This window comes from Uloborus diversus, chromosome 7 (assembly GCF_026930045.1).
Source record: "Uloborus diversus isolate 005 chromosome 7, Udiv.v.3.1, whole genome shotgun sequence".
In the NCBI taxonomy this organism is placed as follows: domain Eukaryota; kingdom Metazoa; phylum Arthropoda; class Arachnida; order Araneae; family Uloboridae; genus Uloborus; species Uloborus diversus.
In genome coordinates this window covers 151,414,615-151,431,100 of record NC_072737.1, presented here as the reverse complement: position 1 = coordinate 151,431,100, position 16,486 = coordinate 151,414,615, and the positions used below count along the sequence as shown (strand labels likewise).

At 34.5% G+C, this 16,486-nt stretch overlaps 1 pseudogene; it reads left to right on the top strand.

The window, feature by feature from the left end:
• LOC129225597 (unconventional myosin-Vb-like) overlaps positions 1–16,486 on the top strand; it is a 147,405-nt pseudogene that overhangs the window by 117,525 nt on the left and 13,394 nt on the right.

Here is a 16,486-nt window from a genome sequence, read left to right as displayed (position 1 = left end):
AGGTTCCTACTAAGGCTAATGTTATACCCCAAGGTACTACACTTTCCCTCACCCTATGAAACATGTAGGAAGTTGTGAGCTCTGTAACTAAATGAAAGTGAAGTTGTCTTTTATTTGGTCTATCAGAGTCCATGATTTATGTTTTCTTTTTTTTAGGGTCATTTTATTGAAGTGCAAGTGACTGATGGAGCCCTTTACAGAACCAAAATTCACTGCTATTTTTTGGACCAAGTAAGCTATCAAAATATATCTTAACGAATGAAAAAAGCTTTGAGACAAACGGAACGTAAACGTATCATTTCAACATCAAAAATTGGAGTAAGACTATTTTGGATTGAAAATGCTAATTCCCGCGGATGAAGTAGAAAAGCGTGTCAAAGCCTAAAATTAATTCTTTTTATTTTTTTATGTAATTAAATTAATTAATTCATTTATTTTTTGTGATAAATTACACTTTTAATTTTTAATATAATTTCTTTTTTATCAATCTGAAATAATGAAACGTTTTAACTTTAAAAGCAGGTTTTAAAACGCTATTAATTACGATGACGGACTTGCGAGACTGTTTGCTTGTTTATTTGACAATAAAATCCCACCAAAAACATTCTGTAAAAAACTAGCCAAGTCTCGATGGAGCTGTTTGTTTATCTCTAAAAAGTAATGAAATCTAGACAAAGTTATGACAAGTCGAAGGCTCCTTACTGCGATTTCTTTATTGTCATAGTTAATGTAGTGTGACTTGGCCGTTAAACATTCTTTATACGTTAGTGGGTACAGGTCAATTTTGTTGACACGTTTTGCAAGTGGCAATTTTCCATCGTCAATGGGTAGCGGTTCTGGCGACAGATTGGTGTAATCGTGTCATGGCGCACCTGGTTTTGTACCCTTGTGTACCCTTTAACGGCCAAGTCACACAACATTAACTATGACAATAAAGAAATCGCAGTAAGGAGCCTTCGACTTGTCATAACTTTGTCTAGATTTCATTACTTTTTAGAGATAAACAAACAGCTCCATCGAGACTTGGCTAGTTTTTTACAGAATGTTTTTGGTGGGATTTCACTTCTTTTTGTAGAAACATTTAATTTGTGTAATATTCGAGTAGGCTAAAGTTAGGCTAAATTAAATTAGAAGATGTGTCCCACTACGCTGGACTTTTGCAATGACAGTCGATTTTTTTATGCACCAATAGTAGAAGGGGGCATTACCATATCTCTAATACAGCTGAGACCAGCTGAGGGTTCTTCATTAGATACTTCAGACTTTCGATTTTTGACATCAAATGAAGCGGCCAACCAAGTTGAATATTTTTTGTAAAGGCGGTATGTCGATCTCTAATAGTTTGGTCTAATAGCCAGATCTTCGATTATCCTAGTTTTTATAGTTTTCCCTTTATGTGCCCATTAAACCCTTAACTCTGTACCAAATTTCACCTCTCTGAGTTTATGGGAAGTACTAGTTCTATTTTGATGATCATGAGTGAGTGAGTGTCATAAATCCGAAATTTTGCTTTCGCTTAACTTCGGAACTAAATGACCTACAGACTTGAAATTTCGGATTTTAAGTATGTGATTATAGCTTACTGGATGACGAAAATTTCTGCGTTCTGGTCTCATCAGAAGATTCTCAAATAGGGGCCTGAAAATGCGCCGAAATGGTTCCAGTAAAGATGGTACGGCAGTGTTTGCTTCGCGCTCGACTTGGCGGGGGCACTGCCGTGCCCCCAAAATACCTTTTTTTAAAGGATTTTACAAATTCATAAAAATATGGGAAAATAAACAAAATTACTGAGCTATTGAAAGTTATAGTCAAAAAAAAAAAAAAAACTTATTTAAAGGATTTTATAAATTCTTAAAAATATAGGAAAGAAAAACAAAATTACTGAACTATATTGAAAGTTACATTTAAAAAAGAACAACTTTTTTTAAAAGGCGTTTTACAAATTATTAAATATATGGGGAAAATAAATGATTGAACAATAAAAAGTTATATTCCAAAAAAAAAAAGAAAAATTTAAAAGATTTTACAAATTCTTAAACTTTTGGAAAATAAACAAAATGACTGAACTAGTGAAAGTTACATTCCCAAAAAAATTAAGGATTTTACAATTTCTTAAAAATATAAGAAAAAAAAACAAAATTACTGAGCTATTGAAAGCTATATTCCAAAAAAAAAAAAAAACTTATTTGAAGGATTTTTCAAATTTTAAAAAATATAGGAAAGAAAAAAAATACTGAACTATTGAATGTTACATTTAAAAAGAAATAACTTTTTTTAACGGATTTTACAAATTCTTAAAGTGATAGGAAAAATAAACAAAATTACTAAAGTATTGGAAGTTAATATTCAAAAAAAAAAATTAAAAAAATTTACAATTTTTTAAAAATATAGGAAAAATACTGAACTTTTGGAAAGTTTTATTTCAAAAAATAAAATTCTTACCTGTTCTATAATTTTATTTCCCATCTTTTCACTTCTTATCGTAATCAAAATGCCAGATAAGTCAGTGAGGATTTTTCGACGTTTTAAACAAAGTTTCCAATCTTTTTCTGTTTCATTAAACTATAGCAGTTACTTTTATACATATATATATATATATATATATATATATATATATATATATATATATATATATATATATATATATATATATATATATATATATACATAAATTATTTCTTTCCAGACCCGTGTAATTCGTCTTCTTCCTAACGAAAAGAATTACCACATATTTTACCAAATGTTAGCTGGGCTCACGCAAGAAGAGAGAGGTAAGCATCCATGATGTTTGTTTTTGGAGATATTTATTTATTTTGGGGTTCCATGACAAAAGTGGACAGTAAAAAAGGTTCAACTTATCAAAGAAAGTAATAAACACAGCCCTAAAATTTTTTAAAGAGAGTTAGTAATTTTGTCCTAGAAATGTGATTTGACATTTTGTTTTTCCTCTCTCCTTAGTTCAACTGAGTCTTGCTGGCTATTCCTTGCATAACCTCAACTATTTAAATCAAGGAGATGTAAGTCAAAATGAGACGGAAGATGCTTCTAGGTTTGAAGCATGGAAGGTAGGATTTTTTGTACATAAGATCTCTAACTTTATACTGTTGGCGTTTCACTCTTGGGGTTGAATAGCAACAATTAGCATTAACACATTTTAAAATCTGTTCCTATTAGAACATCAATTGCTATTACCAGAGGAAAAATGTACAAACAAAAATTTTCCCGGGTTCCCCCCCCCCCTCTTTGTTTTTCTTTGAGCTCTGATCTTTTTTTTTTCCCCCCTTCCTTTGAGCTCTGATTTTTTTTTTTTTTTTTGAAAAGCTGGTAGACATGAAGTTGAATTTTATTATTGGCAAGTAATTGCATATTCTTTGCACTAAACAAGAAAATTACAACCTATAACATTATACACAAGAGTTAATTTCTTTACTATGCATAAACTTTATTTTCATTAAAGTAAAAACACTCTAAGACACACACACACAAAAAATGTGATTTGTTTTTTCTTAAATATTGCTCTTTGTGGCCACAAAAGTTGATTATTAATTGAAAGTATTATTATTACCGAAGCACAGACATTATGCGTTAGCTCACTAATAAAATAATCTCCTTTTGCAGTCTTGCCTGTCAGTATTAGGTATTCCTTCTATGGATGTCGTTCGAGTACTTGCTGCTATACTGCTCTTGGGTAACATCCAATTTGTGGATGGTGCTGGAATGGAAGTGGACATCAAAGGAGGCAATGGTAAGTAATAAAACGGATTTTATGAGTTGTTATTCAAGTGCGTGAGAAATTAGTAATATTTAATTGCGAAATTTTCGTGATTCAATTCAAATTGCAAAGGAGAAAAAGTTTATTTTACGTTTTGTAGTTAATTTAAGATGTTAAGTTCTATTATGCTCAAAGATATATACTATAGTCTGTTCCAATCTAACTTGGCACTGAAGGGAAAAGTATGAGATGTGCTACTCCGCGTTGAGAAGTAGTTCTCGTAAGTTTGGAGGTTTAAAAGGGTGTAAATTGACAAAGGACGTGAAACAAATAGAGACTGTGTGTGGTTGAGACATATAGTTGAAGCTGTTATGCGTTAAATATATTTCATTTGTAAGTATTTGATTCCGAAAAGAAAATCAAAGCGCCGCAACACGACTTCTGTCTGGGCGAGGACTTGAGTTTTCAAGGTTAACCTTGGCGTGCTTCCTGTGGACCAGCAAACCCCCAGAACGCGCTTCTCCCCGCTTCGTATCGGCCGGGAAAAAAAATCTGATTGTCATTATAACTCTTTTAAATGAGCATCTCCACATTGTGGTCAAAGCATTTCCACCTGGTCTGTTGTCATTTATGCTTTCCATCGTTATTTCCAAGCAATTGAATTGTATTTTTAAAAACAGTTTTCGTGAGTAAGAAATAAAAAATTAAATGAAAATATTAGTTTTCAAAAAACTTGCTGCAACTACAAATACATCGGGATTTTTTTTCTTTGAATTTGAGATTTATTATTTGGTAGTTTTAAATAACTTTCGTATTTTACAAAAAAAGACCGAACTTCAAGAAAATTATTGTGAAAAAAATGAAGGAAACCCGAATTTTGTTTGAATGTATCTCTCCGCCGTTGTAAAATGAAATCCCATTCACAGCCTTGCATTTGTAATAAAAACATGATGAAATATATTTGAGACAAGTCTACTTTCTTTGAAAAATTCAAGGATAATTGTTTCGTTTTTGATATTTTAAGTTACTTTCTTCCCTCGCCAAATTCGGCGAGTAGTGCCGCTGACTGGCACGCGCCCTACTCAGAGTAACCTCGTTTCCTTGACAACGGCTGCAATTTTGTTCACCTTGCTTTCCCTTCAGTGCCAAGTTAGATTGGAACAGACAGCGGATTTTTTCCAAATTTCCAAGTAGGCAGCTGCCTAAGGCGGAAAATTTTAGTGGAGGCAAAATGTTGCTTTTAACTTTTGATACTATTCTGAAAATAAATCGTCAGTATTTTTTATTTTCTATAGAGAGATCATTTCATTAGTAATGAAATTATTTCAGCATCATTTTTTCAACTTTTAATCTCGCTGGGTCAAACCTCCCTCAGATGGGGCGGTTCGTCCCAGTTTAGACTCTCTTGAAAAAATACTAAAAAAATAACTAATCTAGAATTTAAATAAAAAATAATTATGTTTAAAGTTGCCAGACCTCATAAGGAAATAAAAGTCAGTTTGGAAAATTTCTAACGTCCAGTTAAAAAAGGAAAATATTTGTGAAAAGCGGGTCAAACCTCCCTAGTTTCCTCTACACTACTTTCAAAGACATGCGTTCACGTGTATAAAACTTCATCAAAAATGGAGATGGTCGGTTGGGGACGATTTGGAAAATTAGGTCAGTTGATGTGGGATGACCAAGTTATCAATGTTCAGCAAATCTAGTCGTTGGTAGCTGATGTCCTTTCATTGAAGCTGAGATTACCTTTTAACTGGTAACTAAAATTATTTAGAACTCCAGAGAGAGTTTGCAAGCTAAAGTGCAGTTTAACTCTTAAAATTAAAGCAAAAGCTTAGATAAAAAGCTATAAATTAGTTCTGCCTTTCCCCGGGCAGTTTAATGCTTATCTCTCCCCAATCGCGTTGATTTCGACAGATATAAGAAGTGCACTATTGTTATTATTACTATCATTACTATTACTATTATCAAAGTCGGGTGATTATTTTGAAAGGTAATGAATCTCAATTAAATTCAACGGCACTTAAAATTGCCATGGAGGGAGAATCAGGGCATTTATACTGAGGAAATTTCTTGTTTTGAACGACGCTGTTTCTGTGAGTTTCTTTTAGCAATAGTTAAGTTGATTGAGACATTAGGAATGATTTTATTTAAAATTTTGCCCGCAGTAGAAAATTAAAGGGTCATTTGGTTTGCCTGTATATTTACAAATAATGGATAATGAATTTCTCGCCAATTTGCTATGTTCATTTGCTCGCCCATGTTACGGTTCCACGTTACGGTAATTTGGTAATTTACTCGTACACGTTATGATAATTTTATCGGTAAAATGTTTGTAAAAATAGAATAGATAAAGAACAAAATCGAATTTTCGAAAAATCGCTTCGAGGTGCTCACCTTTATGCTACGAACTAATTCTGCGCCAAATTTCATGAAAATTGGTCGAACGGTCTATGCGCTAACAGACATACAGAGACACAGACTTTCAGCTTTATTATTAGTAAAGATGATATACGAATAGACAACAGTATAATGTCAATTAAATAAAAACTCTTTGGATTTCTTATTCCAGACGAGATGAAAGCTGTGGCTACACTTCTCGGTGTTTCCAGTGTTGCCTTGTTCAGGGGTCTCACCACCCGGACACACAATGTCCGAGGTCAGCTCGTCAAGTCACTCTGCGACGCCACTTTGGTAAGTTTTTTTTTTTTTTTTTTTTTTTTTTTTTTTGACCACCATTTGAGAGTTCTTACCCGAGAGTTCCCAAATGTTCGTCAATCATTCAACAACCGTTTCTTTCACAGGCATCGGCAACTCGCGATGCCCTGTCCAAAGCCCTCTACTGCCGAACCGTTGCTACCATAGTTCGGCGAGCGAACAGCCTGAAGAGACTCGGCTCAACCTCAGGTACTCTCAGCTCTGATAGCAACGAATCTGTCCACAACCAAACAGGTAAGGATTAAACACTGGTATTTGTCTATCTGAAATCAGGGGGGGGGGGAATGAAACTAATAGACACTGAAGTGCCAAAATAACTGGTACACCTTCCTAAAATCGTAAGGCACCCCCGTGAGTGTGCTGAAGTGCCTTATCACGGCGTGGAATGGACTTGACTAATGTCTGAAGCAATTCTGGGCAGTGGCGATGGCGTAGGAAAGGGGATGGTAATCCGCCCGGATTCCTTCCATTAAGCTCAAAATTAAGCTCCAATAATGAAAACTAAAGTTATACCCTTCAGATTAAAACATTCTTTTCATCATCTATTCGATTTTATATATGTATGACTGTCTCATATAAATTAGAAACAAAATTATCGCTCTCATTTGTATTTCTAAAGATCAGAGTTGACTCTGTTTTTAAGCTGGCCAATTGAGAAATTTCTTGCTACGGCATTGATTCTGGAGGTAATTTAAACAATTAATACTGCAGAGCAATCTATAAAACAATAGTAGTGCCTGAAGATGGTTTTCTCTCCAGAACAGTATATGTTGCAAGTCATCCCCGACTATGCTGAATTACGTTTAGATCTGGGAATTTAGGAGGTCAGCTTTAGAGTTTAAAGTCAGAAGAGGACTTCCATAGCCACTCTGTAGCAACTCCTGACGCATGGAATGACGTATTGTAATACTAGAATTGTCCATGTCTATCGGTATGCGCCATGGACATGAGTGGGTGCAGGTGGTTGAATAGAATGTCTACGTGTTTCTTTCCTAGTTTCTGTGCGTATCAGGGGTCTGATGTTACGCCAACAGACCGCGCTCTATTTCACGAGAGTATCCACCAGCTAGAACAGTCCCTTGTTGACATGAAGGATCTATGAATACATGAGGTTGTCTCCATGTCGCACATCTACCCGATACAATTGGAAACGAAACTCTAGACCAGGCGAGTCAACGTGTTTCCACAGCAGTCCAATGGCGGTGTTGGCGCCTAGGCGAGGTGTGAAATTTTGTGTCATGAGAAGGTCTTTGACTTCGAAAGCTCAAATCTCTAATGATTCGTTGAATAGTTCATACATTGGCACTTGTTGACACTGCAGCATAAAATTCTGCAGCAATTTGAGGGAGAGTTAATTAAATTGTCTGTCAGGTTGAATGATCCACTTCAGCCATGTTTGGTCAAATTCTTTCCTATTTTTTTCAGCCCCTGTTATGTTTGAGGTTCGCTGTTTTATTATAATTCTTGTATTCACCGTACACCAGAAATGGTTATAAAAATAAAAAAAAAAAACATTTTATTGAAATCTCAGAAATACTATTGCCAATTGGCCATCTCTCGCACCAAGTATTGCACCGCGTTAAAACTCACTAAAATCACGATAATCAGCTATTGTGAAACAGAAGTACTTAATCTAAAACCTCACCAGTCACTTGTCGTCTGATACAGGCACAGTGACTGCAGATAGCTTCTCATTACTCTGATTAGTTCCATATCTTTGTTAATTGCATGTGCATGAATATATCAGTTATTTTTGTAGGCATTTCAGTGTATTTTGTTACTTTTCTCACATTCGGGGTTCTGTTAATTCTCGTCATTTGTGTTCACTTGCCTATTCTTTTCAGAAAACAGCAGTCAGCATGCATCAACGATTGGCTCAGGTGGCGTCAAGGCATCTAAATCGATGACAGTCCTCAACTCAGCTGTCCGGCATGCAACCGATGGGTTCATTGGTATCCTTGATATGTTTGGCTTCGAATCCAGCAAGGTGAATTGAAATTCTAGGTTCATCTAGATAATTTCTCTTTTGCGCAAATTGGTAGCAAATAAAAAAGCATAGTAAAGCATGTTTCTGAACGCATAAAGTTTTTTTTTTCCTCGTGTCTCCGGAAGTGGGAATAAGAGGTATTAAAGCCATCCCAATTTTTAGAAAAAGTGCCAAGTTTAGCGAGTTTTTGTGAGAAATGGAAGACTTCGTTCAGACGCTTTTCAGATAGATGTTCTGCCTCATGCAGCTGGTGAAGTTGCGGGGTGCCTTCAATTTCTCGCCAAGTATAAATTCAGAACTTTTTTTTTTTTTTTTTTAATTCTGGAGACCTTATTCCTTAATTCTTTGGGGACGAAAGCAAATAAACTTTACCTTCAAAATCTATCTCAGTCTTCTCTTTCGATGTCTACATGTTTCTTACTTTTCACTATTCGTATGGTTCCCTAGTCACGTCAGTAACAGATATAAAACCCCTAACCATTTTTCTCGAATTCTTTTATCTAAAAAATAATCAGTTTCGAATTATTTGCAGCCGAGCCATCTGGAGCACCTCTGTATCAACCTATGCGCAGAAACGTTGCAGCATTTCTACAACACCCACGTATTTAAGAGCAGCATCGAATCTTGCCGAGAAGAAGGTGTACAAAGTGATCTCCAGGTCGACTACACAGACAACGTGCCCTGTATAGACCTGATTTCTTCTCTGGTGAGCATGCCGAATTTAATCATCTCTTCAGTCCCAAAAGCCACTTCTTTCTAGGTGCAACGTTCGTTGCCAGGGGCGGACTGGCCCTAAACTTTTAATGTGGAAAAAAAAATTCATGCCGGCCCCATCCAAAAACGTTTGGCTGTAGTTTTCCAAACCTAAAAAGTTTCTAGTGTGTTTAAAAAAAAAAAAGGTTCCTCCCCCCCCCCAGCAGCTCTCACCTCTCTCCCCCCGCTGAAATACCTAGATATATATATATATTTTTTTTTTTTTTCAGAAATCCTTATTTAACTTTTCATTTCAAGCAAACTAGTGGGCAGATTGATTTAAACTAAGCATACAGCAAACGCCCATAATATACAGATGATATTTCAAGGATCTAACTTTCTCAAATATTTGCAAGCTTAAATTGCTCTACGCAATAAAAAAAAACAATTGTGAAAACTGTGTGGCTTCTTTGAAAAGCCGCATTTAAGAGTATTTCGTTTATGTAAAAGTGAATAAAAATCTTATTTAAAACAAAACGTAATACATTTGAGGCAGTGAAAAGCCGCATTTAAGAGTATTTCGTTTATGTAAAAGTGAATAAAAATCTTATTTAAAACAAAACGTAATACATTTGAGGCAGTGAGAAGCAAAGGGGTGTAAGCAGACATTTTCAAGTTTTGAGTAAAATTCGTATAAAGATTACATCCTAGGTAGGCTTTCATTGAATTTTTTTCTAAATCATGCTGTACAGCGGCACCTACCAGGGCTGCTGGTACTATCTCTTGCCCCAAGACAGAGGAGGGGTCCACCTACCATTTGTACTGGTTATCTCCAAATTTTCAAATTTTCCTCTTGCATCCCTTGCTTCTCACTACCTCATATGGCCATGAGCGGTACTATTTACCCTTCAGAAAAAAATTCTTTTTTTTTTTTAAGTCTTTTCTTAAAATTGTATAGTACGTATTCAAACTAATGAAAATTTTCATGTAAACCAAACGTAATATATCCGTTCAGAATGAATACATCACAGATCATGAGACAGTGAGAACTGATCGGAAATATCGGATAAGCCCGAATTAATCTACAAAAAAAAAATTTCGTCCGAAAAAGTCGCCATTTGTCTCAGTGAGAACTGATTTTCAAAGGTATCTCTCAAAATGTTATCTAGTGAGTGAAATTTATTTGTCAGGTTCTAAGAACTAAAGTGAAAATCATGGGATATACACTTGGGGTGGGGGGATTGCGGTCTCCTCCCAAGGCCCTTGGTTTTAACGTAGATTTATATTGCCAATAATTTTAATACGGTAGTTTATATGCATGTAAAGATGGTTATGACCAAACTCCCCTCCCCTCTCCACAGAAAGCAAGTTCTGGCAGTGCTTGTGCTTTATGGTATATGTGTGGCCTATGCTACATATTAACTTGCCTTTAATAATATTTCACTGACACAACGTTTTCAAGTAAGAACAATTTATTTATCAGCTTCCAAGATTTAAAGTGAAAACGAAGAAATGTATTGGGAAAAGCAATAAGATGTGCGTATTCTTTTTCGTAAGTAAATATGCTCAACTAGAGTTTAACCTACGAAGATGTTCAACAAAGTGAAACTCAACCGCTTAAACCAAAAATATAACAATTTATACTTCTATTGTACGAGTTTACATGCTTGCTGAAAATAAATAATAATCGAGTAACAAAAGAAAGCACAACACAGAAATGGTCCGACTTAAACCTTTTTAATGACATAAATTAAACGAAATTAATGAAAACGAAATAATATTTGAAAAAAGTTACTCAAGAGTAATAAACTAAAAATGACAAAATTAATATTACTCTTCAAGAATCAGTGAAAATGTTTTCATACAAGGCCCTAATTTCGTCAAACTGAAAAATCTAATAATAACTTTGTAAATTTCAAATTAGTGCTAAATCTTATCATTTTATCCGGAAAAATTTTATCCGAAATTTGAAAGTATGCTATTTAACGAATTTCAACATTGCATTTATCAATTTGACACTGAATAATAACATTAAAATTGAAAAGTATATGATAAGATTTTTAAAAATGTACTTTTCGTACTAGTTGCAATATGGTAGTGCTACTAATAAATTAAAAACTAATAGTTTCTGGGAATACTGCATTTTAGATTCGGAAATTTTAGATTTGCTTTTAAGATTGTAACATTAAAAATATAAGTAAAAATAGATACATTATTTATGATTAAAATGGGCAAAAACACTTAAAGCAATTACACTTATCAATCTAGCTAAGAAAGAAAAATCTATAAACAAGCATTACAAATCAGTTAACAGGAAAAAAACTTCAAAAATAAAGATTATTTGATGAAATATTATTAAATACTTAAAATATGGTTAAAGAACCTAATTTTTTTTTCTTCTATAACTCAGTGTATCCCTTTAAAATATAGGGAAACAAAATTTTACAGTATTTAAGACATAATAATTACTTAAATTTTTCAACATTCCTTTTTAATTTTATCAAAATTTCTTTCAAAGCATGTAACTTATATTTTTTTCCTTAAAAGTAATAGATTATGAATATCCGTTAAAGACTACTTGGTACTAAAGATAAAAATAAAAGAAATCGCGAGAAAAAAACAAATTTCTACAACATTAATCTTTCTTACAAAAAAAAGTCTACTTTGTTGAGCAACAGCATCAATGGTATCCTCTGAATTTATTTGATTTAAAATGTCCTTCTCTAAAGACATCAACATGAGAGCTTCTAAATTTTCTTGAGAAAGGGTTAAACAAAAAATCATGAGTGTAAAAAAGAAATGAATTAAGTTCCGGAGGGCCATGCACATCCTCATATCTTGGACAAGCATACGAATTGTACTCAGGGCAGGTTCTGGATACCGGAACAAACCCTTCTCTCTCTCTCTCTCTTTTTTTTTTTCTTCAAGTTTAAACTGCACAAGTTTATTATTCTTCCAAATCCTAAATTTCATACAAAAAAGGGGGGGGGGAGAGAGAGAAAATGTTCTGCTGTCTTTGAGAAGTATATTAATAATCTTAGTTTATTATCTCCCTTCAAAAATTAATTACTCTTGAAAAAAAGACATAAAAAATGTGTGTAACAATAATTGGATAAAATTGGTACAGTATTAAGGCTTTAAATTAAAATTAAGTACAGTAAAACCTGTAGAGTTGACCACCCTTGTAAGTTGACCACCTGTCTATGTTGACCTCTTTTGTCAGGAACGGAATTAGTCCTATCTTATATAATGAAGGAAAACTTCTGTAACTTGACCACCTGTCTATCTTGACTACTAATGTACGCCAAATTTGGTTTGGAGCATTGTAAAAAAAACCTTTGTAAGTTTATCACTTGGTTTTTTTTAAACTTTCTTCAGTAAATTATTTTATTTTATTATTCATTAATTTATTATTATTGAATAATTATTTGATAGCTTTCTAAGAATGTTTTTAATGCTTTGATGACGGAAAAGCTTATGCTGCTCTTTATTCTCCAAACTTGTTTTCATTTGTTGTTCTATTTGAGATAGTTTTTTGTACTTTGTTCAATAAAAATAGGTGTCAGTAGAAAAGTACAAAGTGTTTTCTTTCAGTTGCAATAGGTTGTGGCAATTCTGGAATTGCGCAAAGGCCCGGATCTGTACATTTTGGGCCCTCTGCAACAAAATGGGTAGGGCATCTCCCTAGTGGCCCAGTGTCTATTTGTAAAGTTAATAAGTCTCAATGCTAATTTTTTTTCTTCAATTTCTAGGGCCATCAGCCCCCTAGAGGAAGTGAGCCCCCCCCCCCCCCCCCCCCCCCCCCCCGCACTGCGGGTACGCAGATATGGGCTTGCTAAAGCGCCCTTCTGGCTTATTTCGAGTGTAAGGGATTAAGATATAGGACGTTTTAATTTTGCCTTTATGAACTGAGAGAGTCGAGCTTGTTGCTCTTTGGGCTGTAAGTGTTACATAAAAAGGCTTCAAAAAGAAAGTTTTGAATTTGAAATTAATAAGAAGTATGAAATATTAAAATGAATTCAAAAAGGAGAAAGCCAGAGAAAATTAGCTGGCACATATGGAATTTCTAAAACTACGGCGTCTAATATAGTTTAAAACAAGGAAAAAATAATAAAACTATTTGAATAGTATTTTTAATTATGGTTTCACTTTCAATAATGTTAAACAATGAAAGTTAGTTGAACAGAAAGAGTAATAAGGGTGAATTCCTCGAAAAATGAATACACGGTGCGAGAAATGACAAAAAATATTTCAAAAAATCATTACTGCCCTTTATAAGTTGACTACCAAAGTACTGCACCGCGAGTGGTCAACTTACACAGGTTTCACTGTATGCAAAAAATACCTAATATCGATTTTACGTTCCTCTAAAATTTGCTTTTTTCAAGGAAAAATGTAAGGGGGCGACGGATAAAAAAAATGTTGGAAATCACTGTTTTAAATATTTATACTGTTTGTTCTTTTATAAATTTTATCTTTGCTAAACGAAAATAGATGAATTGGACGGTGTCATACAAAAATGAGTTATCCAACAAAAATTTTCAAAAAAATAATGAGTTATTCACATAGCTTGGCAGATAAACTGATACACTACGGGGATACAAAGACGATTTCTATTAATATGCCATTCATGAAGATCCGTTTAGAACTCAATTTACTCAAAAGTACTGCTTGGTGGGTTGACCCATTTTTGTGTAACACCGTCAATTTGTTATAATTATAACTGACAGTTCAAGTTCTTATTATTTAAAGTGCTGATGACAAAAAAAAAATTAAAAAACACATGATGATTAAAAATATTAAACTTACCTAAAAAAAATTCTTGTCACCCTTGAATTTAAAACACATGCAATCCCATTGAGCAGTCAACACGGTGTATAACAAATGACTCGTTTTTTTTCCTCGGAGACAAAATTGTGGAGTTCTCAAAATTATCTAATTGGTTGAGAAAGTCGTGGATCTATCTATTGCAAAAGTGCTGGGAAACAGAAGAAAAAAAAAACGAAGGATGAAAAGGAAAAAAAGCTTTTTAGCAGACGTTTTGCTCCTATTCATTCTATTCTTAGGATGGCGCCTTTCTCTTATTTCATTTGAAAAAGGTTCAATGTAATCTTTTCCCAGACAGTCTCGGATCACATCGTCTCAGATAGCCACAAAAAAAAGATCCCCACCCCCAATAAAACTCCTTACCAGAATTCCAGGAAACATCAATCCCGAACAGATACGAGAGACACCCATGGACCCTGAAGGCTTCGCTTCGGACGAAGACCACCCAACAAAGACATTGTCCCCTACGTAACAAGATACGGTAATAGTTAGGCAAGAACAGAGTAACGTCCTGAGAGTGACCGTTGGAAAAGGAGCGGCTATTCTCCTCTCCCTCCGCCCCCCCCCCCCCAACCCAAAAAAGAGCTGTTCTGGCTGCAGCCCTCGACACAAGAACGGCCGGCCTAGCTGAAAACTTTCTTTTTTAAATAAAATTGAGAAAAACGGCACGTACACATTGAATGCACAGAAAACGGCCCGAGTTAAGGACGGCCCATGTGGAATTTTCCACATCTCACACGTGGCCAGTCCGCCCCTGTTCGTTGCCCGTTCTAATTGCTAAAAGGACTGCAGGGTTAATCAGTCCTTATTACACCATTGAGAGATAGACGAGCTATTCCATTCAGTCACTATTGTATGCGCTGAAGCAGGAATAAAAGCGACAAGTTTTATGACTAGGGGAGAAGATCAAATAATTTCGCACGTGGTTCGGTCACCGGTCCTTTGGGTTTCGGCGTTTTCTTACTCTGTCGCTTTTCTACGAGAGCACAAGTTTTAGAACCATTTTTAAATTGACATAACTCAACGACTTACTGTAGAAATTTGAAAACAAAAACACTTATCCGTGAATCAGTAAACTATGCACTTGCGGATGACAGAAAAAAATGTGCCAAAACATTTCAGGCAGAAGTTAAACAATAAAAATGGACGATTATTCAAATCCCTTTGAGATATAGAGCAAACATAGGAAAGTGCTTCCGTGAAAGAACGGAATCACGTGGTCTCCCCACACTTTCCCCCGCGAAGATTCCTTCGTCAACAACCACACCTACTTGCTGTATTTGTGTGTTAATGATCTAAGAATCAGTCACGGAGACAGTGAATTTTGTAACAGATTTAAAGTTTTGGCTTCGAGGTGCGCAGTCAGACTATCTCAGTGCTGAATTGCATATCGTAAGTGCTATTAGGATCGTCTGTACATCGCGACGTGACATACAGACATTGATTTTTATAACAGTCAAAATTCGTTGTCCATTCTTCAAAGAAAGGACCGATTCAAAAGGGGAAAGTTTTACGAAATGCTCTTGCTATTACTAATGTAGACTTCTTTTTGATAATTATTATTTTTTCTCTTTTCCAGAGAACGGGTCTCCTAAGTATGTTAGATGTGGAGTGTTCAGTCAGAGGTACTCCAGACAGTTACATAAAGAAAGTTCTGGTTCAACATCATAGTAATCCAAGGTTAGTTTTTTTTTCTTTTTTTTTAATTTTTATTACTCTTTTGATTGATTCACTTCAAAGCAATGCTAGTCAAGAGTGTGTGAATCGTTCTCCCTCCTCTCACCCATCACACAAGTGTAGGAATGTTGTAATTCAAGCTTCTTTAAGAACTGAATCTAAATGTAAGAAATTAAATTTCTTAAAAAGGAAAAACTAACAAATGTTAGATGTGGAGTGTTTGCAGCAGTTCTCTAAACAGCTACATAAAACGAAGTTTTGATTCAACTCCAGCAAGGCAACTTCAACACAACATTAACTAAAGTTGTCAATGTCGCCCCATCCTCCCTTTCCCATCCTTTCATGCGTTTCTAATTTACAGACTTAAAAAAAAAAATCCTTTATTCACATTGTTCTATTAATTACTCCCCATTGTAAATTCATTGATACATTATTATGAACATCATAAATTATTCTTTTCCAGATCCACTATTTTACTTTGATTGCTGATCTGATAGTGTTTTTATAAGAATTTAATAATTATTCTATTTGAAAAGCTGCACACGTATATTGAAAAGAATACTCAATTTGAAGCCAAAAACAAAATGATGAAAAAAATAACTGGAGCATAGAGGATTAAGAGAACACCATGCAGGAAAGCATGGGTGAGACATAGATGACAAATTCAAAAGAGATCAAACGTTTATTATAGAATTGGCGTTCGAACCATATTAGCTAGAGAAATTGTATTTGGTAGTTAAATTAACAAAAGCTCCTTAAAAAAATAGAAAATATCTAAAACTCTTTGAAAAGATTCCAGATTAGTATATTACTCGAAAATTCCAATTAGAGGGAGAAATTATAGAAATGAAATCATAGATTTAGAGGCAGTG